We start from the raw sequence: 10,144 nt of genomic DNA, 5'->3' as shown, positions 1-10,144 counted from the left end.
AAACCTGAGCAGTTCCCTGCTACTGCCCCCCCCCCCCGGTTGAAAACTAGTTTCTTGCATTAAGTTCCCTTTCAGTTGTTCCTTTCTACCAAGATAATGAACCACTAAAATTCTAGTTCACATTTGTGTTGTGTGTCCTAGATTTAGCTGTATATAAGCTAGGTTTTGTTGCTGAGATTTATGAGTTCAATTTCGGGTGCTTTTGTAATTTAGTCGTAAGCCATTATTTTTTGAACATGTATTTTTACCCAAGTCTAGGCGGTTTAAAATACAAGCTAAAAGTTATTTATTGTAGAGTACGTGGAAATTATACATGTATATATACTTAGAAATGTATGTGTACAAGTACAGAACACATGTGTACACATCTTTCTATGTAAATAAAGAGAGTTTGTTAAATCTGTCATTTGTTAGGTCAGATTTCCTTTTGAAATTTATTTTTCTCAGCGCAACAGCGAAATGTCATGTTTTATGATGACGCTTTATCAAAATTCATCAGGACTCCAACTTACATCCACCTAGCTGGAATAATGCCCCATTAAACTCAATAAGGCATTTTACTGGCACAGTGCAATACTATGCATGCCTACTCTAAAGTAAATCCTATTAAGTTAAATGGGACTTACTCGCAGACAAAACAGCATAGTATCCACAGCCTTTGTCTGTTAGGTTTATCCTGCTGTTAACTGGTGAGTCCACTAATTCATTCAATATTGTTATATCTGTGAAGCACATCAAAAGTGATAACAGGGAAGTCTTGTTTTCACACTGGAATTTCCAACTTGGAACAGGAATGGCAGCGGATACAAGAAAGGGAAATTTCAACACTGCGACATCTTCATGTTACCATGCTCCTTCATGGAACACACTCCAGTGTATGAAGTTGTGTGGAAATTCACATAAACATAACATACAGCATCTTACATGCGACATGTGTACAGTGTCCAAATCACAGCTAGGTAATCTAAGTTGCAAATGTTCCACAACAACAAGCCTCGTGATGAAGATCAGGGTTAAAGAAAATATCTTGGGAGGAATTCAACATAGCACTCTGACATCAATCAGTCCGTCATTGAAAGCATTTGCGCTTACCAGAAAGATTTCTCCTTCCTCTCTTCTACCTATGCACTGCTCTGGCAGTTCTCCCAAACCTGACACCCTTAGCCAATTTGAGGGAAAGGGGGGAAACCCTGTTGCACTAGTAGAAGTTCTTGCACAGGCTTCTTCTAGTGGGACTTGGTTGAATCCAGCCCTTAAATGTTAGAAAATTATTTATTGCAATAAAACCATTTTCATATACAGTAACCCTGCAACTTACACTGGGGTTACTTTCCAGGGATAGCGCCTAAAGCCCAAATTATGTATGATCAAAACACATTGGGTGCAATGGTGGGTGGGCATGCCAAAGTTTTTTTCCTGGACTCTCGTCCCATTTCCACCCCTTTTTATTTTTAAATTGCCAAGGACATAAAGTTGAATACACACAAGTTAAATGTGTATACAAATGTTGCAATAATGCATCGTTAGTAGGCCAAATGGTGTGCAGTGCATCTCCATATATGCCAAACATATTTCAGCCCAAGGGTCTTAATCGGTATCCTAATATAAGATGAAAACTGTGAAAAAAAATAACTGTTAAGAGGTCCAGCGCTTCTAGAATAATAATAAAATAGCCACAAGTAAACAGGTGGGACTCGACGATAGGCTTTGACGCAAAGCTTCAGAGGAAGAGGGCCAAACAATTCATTTAAAACTTCCATTGTGAACTACTGTCCTGGATAAACGACCCATTTGCCATGATCCCCAATTCCAATCATATAAAAATCTATGCTGACAAATCCCAAGTTTCAAAATTAACTTCAGGGCTTACTAAATAATTATTCATTTAAATGACCATCAAAAACTTTCCCAGGCTATTTTAATATAATCTTTGACCTATTAAACATTTACTACTGGAATGCTTCTATATAATTGTCTAATTATTTTTTGTAATAAAGATACTTTGTAAATATTTCCTCCTTAGCTAGAGTTTAGGTTGCACAAAAAGCAGCTTACAGCACATACGCAGTCAGCGAGAAACCTGGTTGTCCAATAGCCATATCCATGTGCAAATAACCTGCAGAGTTCCTTAGTGCATGACACTCCTATTATTGCCTTTACTATTGGAGATTCATTCTATCTATTTAGCACTGTATTGATTTTTACAAAAATGTTGCATCTTATATACTAATAATATATGGTCTTAATTTGTCAAGGTCATCAGTACGTAAGTCCTAGCACTGACTTTGAGATGCTTTATCTTGGGGTTGGGGTTTGGGGAGTTACCAGCAACATCCCCAGCTTCTCACCAGGTAGCCACTGAATACCACTGTTTATATGTGTGCTAAACTGTTAACAATCCTATCTATGAATTGGCTGGCATTCAGAAATGGTATTCTGCAAAGCGAAGGGCTCCAGCTGCTCATGAAAAAGTCCCATCGATCCAGTGTAGGCTTCCACTGCCACACTATTCCAGAGAGTCCTCCAAACCTGCAAAGGGGCTGCAAAGAGAAGGATGAAAATATCTGCAAAGAATCGCTAGATCCAGGCCTCTAAAATCTGTAAGCTGCTATTTGCTTTCTGTAAACTGTGCTTGAGAAATACCGCCTGCCTTCAATAACACTCTAGAGACTAAATAAATAAATAAATTTTATTTATACCCCGCCCTCCCCAGCCAAGACCAGGCTCAGGGCGGCTAACAACCAATAATAAAAATAAGTTGATTAAAACACAACTTAAAAAACAAGATTAAAATACAACATTAAAACATTAAGATGCAGCCTTTAGTACGATGGTACCTCTGGTTGCGGACAGGATCCATTCCGGAGGTCCGGCCAGATCCCAAGGTTTTCACAACCGGAGGACCACTTCTGTGTATGTGCGCACGGCAAAACCCGGTAAAATACTTCCGTGTTTGCCGCTTTGGCAACCCAAAGTTTATGTTACCCGAGGGTAACGTAAGCCGAGGTGCTACTGTACTCAGCTTAGCATCCATTTTTAACAGGAGTTGAAAAGCTGGCAACATTTAACTTTTTTAAGGGATATATTTTGTCCACCTTTCTGCAAGCTCAGGGTGTATACAGTGAAGCAGTATAAAAACATAATAACATCCCAGCAATGATAATACAGCAAGAAAGCAATCAACAGCTAATCCACCATTTAATCACCAAATGCCTGGAGCAAACTGGCATGTTTTCAGCTAGTGGTAAAAGAGTCAGTACCAACAAGGGCATGCTACAGATGGGCCCCTTCCTTTCAGAAGGGAGGCACTGCATAGTAGATCACATTCAGCTGTGAAACAGATCTGAACTCACATGCATGTCAGTCTGGGAGGAGGTGCTCCATTACATCTAGCCCCAATTCTATCATTACAGTGGTACCTTGGGTTAAGTTCTTAATTTGTTCCGGAGGTCCGTACTTAACCTGAAACTGTCCTTAACTTGAAGCACCACTTTAGCTAATGGGGCCTCCCGCTGCCGCCGCGCGGCTGTGCAATTTCTGTTCTCATCCTGAAGCAAAGTTCTTAACCTGAAGCACTATTTCTGGGTTAGCGGAGTCTGTAACCTGAAGCGTATGTAACCTGAAACATATGTAACCTGAGGTACCTGTTAAGTTGTGGGCGAACATATCAGACGACACAGCGATTCTTCCAAAGCAGCTCTTTATTTGTAAGCTGGAACAGAACTGAACTGAGGAGCTCAGTCAGCCTGCTTATATAGAGCTCCAGAACAATGTAACTGTTGCAACTTTCTAAAACTATCCAATCACTGAAAGTCACTTTTGACCCTTCATTTGCATACAAACTATCCAATCACTGAACGTCACTTTCGATCCTTCATTTGCATAACTATCTACAGTATCCCCCTGCTGGCCCAGGGTGAGAACTTCAGTACATAACAGTACCACTGTAATTAGAAACAAAAAGTACACTGTTTAATAATATGCTGGTTGGAAAAAGATAACCCATGTTATTAACTAACTCATTCTTATGCTCTGTTATATTTTTGGACACAGCCGCATTTATTTAGGTGAACTGCCAACACCCACCCTCCCCCCCACAAAGCTGCACACAGGATCCCACAGATCATAAATCCACCACTGGTCCAGCAACAGTAACTTGGAGAGCCACAGATCAGCCACTCATGGTCCAAACTGACCTTAATCTGACCTGGCAAGGTAGTTACATCTTTTGGCACTTTGATGTTTTTCAAATTTTCTCATGAATACCTTTCCTTTTATGTCAGAATAAAAACATTGCCATATCTCCATTCTGAACCAGGTTGGTAGCACCAGAAGCTCCAAATCAATTTATGGTTGTGTCCTCAATTCAAGTCTCCTCATTTGTCCTTGTGGTTTTTACTCCCAATTTGATAACCTTAGATGCAAATCCAATTTATACTGCACACACATTCTCTTGCTTCGCTCCTAGCCACAAGACAGCACTCGTTCTTTCATCATAAGTAAAGGCAATTAAGCTTTGGTTACCTTATCTTAGCAATTCCACATAAGTCGGTGATCTCCCTGAAAGGTGATATGTTGTAATTGGTTTCAGATTGGAAATCAGGTATTTAGAACAGAAGAGATGGGGGGGGGGGGCTATTTGTAGTTCCTCTGAGATTTTATTTGAAGCAGGAAGTGTGGAGGAAGAGAAACATGTAAAGAAATTAACCGACAGCATGCTAAAATGAGAACAATTTAGCACAAAAATTGGTAGCCTGTGGCCTTCCTGATAATGTTGGACTACAATTCCCATCATACCTATTCATTGGCCATGCTGGCTGGGGCTGATGGGAGCGGGAGTCTCACAACACTTAGCGAATGAGAGAATCCCCATCCTTGGCTTAGTTGCTTAGCGAGCACTCAGGGAAAACCCTCTTTGAGACTATGTTTGCTATAGTTGTCAGCGATTATGATCTGCAGAACCAGGGTACATTCGAGTGTTTACACAGCAAGCACTTTCTTTATCGCTTTCACTGCTGGATTTAAAACTTTCACAGCCACCTTCAGGGAAAGCACATTTCTGCATTTCATTTCTTCCTCCAGAAGATTCTCAGACTTGGGTTTTGACTGGTCTTGGAAGAAAAGATGCTTCAGAGTTCATGGCCAGCTAAGAATATGTCATAACATAAGACAAGTCCTGCTGGTACACACAGGGGAGTTCCCACTTACACAGAGGTTCTGTTCCGGGCCACTGTGCACACCACCAAGACGCACACAAGTGAGGATTCCCTCATTCTGCCTTTGCCACATTCTGCCCCCACCCTGCCCCTTTTTGACATCGGACTGGAGGCCTATCTAGTTCAGCAGTTCCCTGCACAAGGTGCTGAGCCGAGGGGACCCAAAATTGAGAAGATTCATGACCGAGAAATCCATTTTGGGTTATCAAATTTTGACCTCGCACAGGGCGCCATATTACAAAAGATTGCCAAAGTCCTCCCTTGCTCACAGCATCCATATGGGAAGCACACAAGCAGTAAGTCTGCCACTCATGATCTCTATACTGCCTCTTGATACTGGAGGCAATATCCTGATAGCAATTGATAGCATTGTCCTCCCTGAATTTGCCTAATCCTCAAATTCTCCAAGTTGGTGGCCAACATCTCATGAGCATACCCTGCATGAACTACTCCCTTCTGTTAGTCCTGAACCTTCCAGCATTCAGCTTCATTGGAAGACCCCTGATTGTGAAAGGAGGAGGGCAAACATAGAATTACAGAATCATAGAATTGTAAGGTTGGAAGGGTCCCGAAGGTCATTAGTCCAACCCCCTTCAATCCAGGAATCTCAACTAAAGCATCCGTGACAGATGGCCATCCAACATCTGCTTAAAAATCTCCAAAGAAGGAGAGAGTAAAACCTTCCAAGGGAGCCCGTTCCACTGTCCAACAGCTACTACTGTGAGAAAGCTCTTCCTGGTGGTTGAACTCTCCTTTCTTACAACTTGAATTCATTACTTTGGGTCTCTAGAGCAGGAGAAAATAAGCTTGCTCCACCCTCTATGCACCAGCGCAGAATTTTCAATGCATTTTGTGTATGCATTTTCCCCCCATTGAACCTCACACTCAAAAGCAGCATTGGCATGTTTTTAGTAAGAACAATCCGAATGGTTTAACAGTCAATCCCTTTTCGCAGGGAACTCTGAGAATTGTAGGTCTGTTAGGGGAGTAGGGGTCTCCTAATTATTCTCAGCAGCCTTAATAAACTACGATTCCCATAAATCCTGGGGAGAAGTAACGACTTTTTAAAGTGCTGGTGTACTGCTTTAAGTGCATAGTGCAGATGGGAGCCTTTATTTTTTATTTTTAAAGTTGCTCCTGATGCGGTTTGTCAATGTCTTTCCACACTGCTTTAAAAAGGAGCATATTAAGACACAGTGAAGAACCTCATATAGATAGGTGAGACTATTCATTGCCAGTGAATTACCGTGAAATGTGGTAGCCAGCAAAATGTTGACAACTGTCAGGAAACATGCAAGCCAATGACTCTGTGTAAGAAAATGGTGACCAAAGCAAACTAATACTAAGTTCATATTTTAAATTATAGTTAAAACACTTGATATTTAACCAACACTCATCACATCCTGTTGCTAAATTTTGATTAATATTTATAGTTGGAAGAAATAACTCAGAATCTCATTTCACTTGGCTTTCTGTTCCCTCTTGCATTAAGTTTAACACCAATCACATTTAAATTTTATGACTTGGATTTGCATAGTTATCATTTACCAATGTACTATCTTTAATTACATAACACAGATCCTCTGCACTGCATTATTAACAAAAGTGGTTTAATTAAACAGCCCTTGGAATATTATTCTATCATTAATTCCGCCTGCTTTCGCCTCTGGATATTCAGATCCCTTTCTCATAGTCTGAGGCTTTCTTTCCCCCTGGTGGGATGGCAGAATTCCGAAGTTGGAGTTTTAACAGCGAAGAGGGGGCAGGGAACCATTATGAGTGTTGAAATTGCCCTCACAGCAGCTGGCACTCAAGTCCCTCCTCCCTTTTACTTTGTATTATTACCCTTCAGCTGATTTGCCTTAATTTTTAGGATCATTGAATCTTTGGGATCAGGGCTTCAGAGGTTTGTCTCCCGTGAGGCAGGATGAAACCCAAACTCATCATGAGATGCGCTCACTCAACCTATTCAGAGCTTCCACTGTTGAGAGTCTAACAATTGCTGGTAGTATTCTGTAATCCCGTTTTCTCTTTCACCTAACCACAAGCACCATACTGTATCTATTCTTAGGGTCACTTCAAACATTTCATTGTTCTGCATAAAAAGTAGTACTAATAATTATCGCAATTCTCCAAGTGATATAAAGCAGCTCCACTTAAGAATGTCACAACCACAGAGAGTCACTATTACTGATACTGGGCATAATGGACTGATTCAGGCAGGGCATCTTCACATACTAAAAAATCCTTCTTAGCCTGGGATGGACCTAAAATATTTTTGAACCATTTCTGTAAGTGGTTTTATTTTTCTTTATTTGTAAGTTTTTTACCCCACTCATCCCCCCTTAAGGACACAGGATGCCTTGCAACGATGTGATTGTGTACAACCTTTAAAATAGTTCAGATCATAACAATTATTTAATAGAACAAAGGTAAAAGTAAAGGTAAAGGACCCCTGGTCAGTTAAGTCCAGTCAAAGGTGACTATGGGGTTGCTGCGCTCATCTTGCTTTCAAGCCAAGGGAGCTGGCATTTGTCCACAGACAGCTTTCCGGGTTATGTGGCCAGCATGACTAAACCGCTTCTGGCGCAACAGATCACCGTGATGGAAACCAGAGTGCACAGAAACGCCATTTACCTTCCAGCCGCAGCGGTACCTATTTATCTACTTTCACCGGTGTGCTTTCGAACTGCTAGGTTGGCAGGAGCTGGGACAGAGCAACAGGAGCTCACTCCATCGCGGGGATTCGAACTGCTGACCTTATGATCGGCAAGCCCAAGAGGCTCAGTGGTTTAGACCACAGCGCTGGTTCTATTGTCAACTTAAGGGCTTGAGTTTAAAACGAAGTCTTCAATGTCATTTCAATGACTCAGCTGTGGGGGCAAATCCACATGTTCCCTGAAAATGGGGTGCTGCCACAGAAAATGCTTGCTTTTGTGTCTCCTGCCTCCTCACCTCTGCCAAGGATGGGATTCCCTGGAGCCTAGAGTGGCTTCTTTCAAACTCTCCTTGATCTCATCTATCAAAGTAGGGCATACTATTTAAACACATGTCTCATTGTCTTTGTAACAGAGTTACGTGTGACAAATGCTTGCCCGTTTCATTTTTAAAGATAACTGTAGTACTTGTTTGTCATCATTATCTCCGCAATCTTGCTTTGGCAACTACTGTGGGAGGTTCTTCCTGGGAATACTTATCCCAGCCCATTGGAGGCCATGTGCTGAATGTGCGGACATCACTACGCTACATTCCCAAGCTCAAGAATGAGTAGAAAAGTGTCCCTGGATTCGGTTTGCCTCATTATAAATGGGTAAGTACCTTTGTCTCCTTTCGTCAGGGTTGAGAAAGTGAGAGAAATGGCGGCTCCCTCTTGCTGTAGGAACTGTCATAAGGGAACAATCGCAAGAATGCCTGTGAAATGCGTTCCAGACTTTTGAGTCTAAGGGGTGCTTCCAGACTGTGGCTGGTTTTGGGGTGGTATTCACTCATGGGCTAGCAATTTCAGGTTGCACAATTATAGTTCACTGGGAGATCTTGAGCAACAAACTGGAATTTTTGATGGAGAAATGCTGTGTAGGTTAATACTTGCTTTGGCGCAACATCATCAAATGGCTCTACAAACAAATCAGGAGGAATGCTCAACAAACAGGTCATCTGGAAGCGCCCCGATTATGGGCTGTATTGAAATATCATCAAGTGTTTGAAATACAGTTTGAGAGAGTTCCTTCTTGCCACAGATATCTAATCAGGTAGGTAGTTAGGCTAGGTCTTCCTTCTGAACGGAGAAAAAGCTCTCACTAGATTTAGGGCTCCATTGGGATATTAAAAGACCTGTTGGTAAGCTTCATACTCCCTTAATTTTCATATACATATATATGAAAATTGTTCATTGTTGAACTGTTAGTGCTGCAACAGTTTTAATTGTTAGGTGTTGTAATCTGCTTTGAGCACAAATCTGTGGAAAATGGGGTATACAAATGATCTGACTATGACTAACTTTTAAAAATGCCACCAAATGCTGAAATCTGACAGCGCTGAGCATTATTGCAAAATGTGCCTCTTCGCTTTCAGCCCAGCCCTCAGTTCGTCCCAGAAGAAAAATACCTTGTGCTTCTGTACAGCACAACTAATTACAATATGAGCTCCTACTCCAAGCCCTTAATGTCTACATAAAACATCAGGCCATAATGAAGATAATTGAAAGTATGACTTTCATCAATATTTAATTAGCATTTGGCGCTAACTCATTATTTCGGGACAAATTTGACATCTCGCTGTGCCGCCTCACACATATTTCATTCCACACGGCTCTTTTTATTGGTGGGGCAGAAGCAAACCTAGACATGCGCGCCCCTTCCCTGAGGCTTAGAGGACACACTATATGAACTAGGGAAAAGATGATTGACATTTTAATCTGCTGCAGAATATGAAAGCACAATGTACGGAGTACTGGAAAAATACATTCCGTTTCACGACAGAAGGAACACACTAAATGAAAGAAATATCCTCCAAGCACACATTTGCACCTTTGTGATTATCATGCTTGATTAGCTATTCAAACTACTGATTATTTATACAGGTTTGGATAACTTAGCAAATTGTGAGATAAAGACACTTGATAGGCACTGCAATCAATAAAAGGGACCAAATTCAGCCAAATTCAGCTTTAATGGTGGCTGCCGGAAGAGCAGCAAAATTTTCCATGGTAGAAAAGGTATCACACAAAGTGGGATGGGAGAATATTGTTTGACTGGAGTTCATAAAAGCAATGGGCAGAGAGAGAGGTGGGCTTAGACATATACTAGGGGTATGTAATGACAAAAATCTTAACCTTGTATCCATTGGAAGCAGAGCAATCTGTTTTAGAGCCACTCCGTTATCCCAATTAAATTGACATTGAGGTCCAGATATGATCTGTGTTAAATCTG

Source organism: Podarcis pityusensis (assembly GCF_964106645.2).
Source record: "Podarcis pityusensis genome assembly, chromosome: 1".
NCBI classification, from domain to species: Eukaryota; Metazoa; Chordata; class Lepidosauria; order Squamata; family Lacertidae; genus Podarcis; species Podarcis pityusensis.
This window is presented reverse-complemented; position numbering follows the sequence as displayed.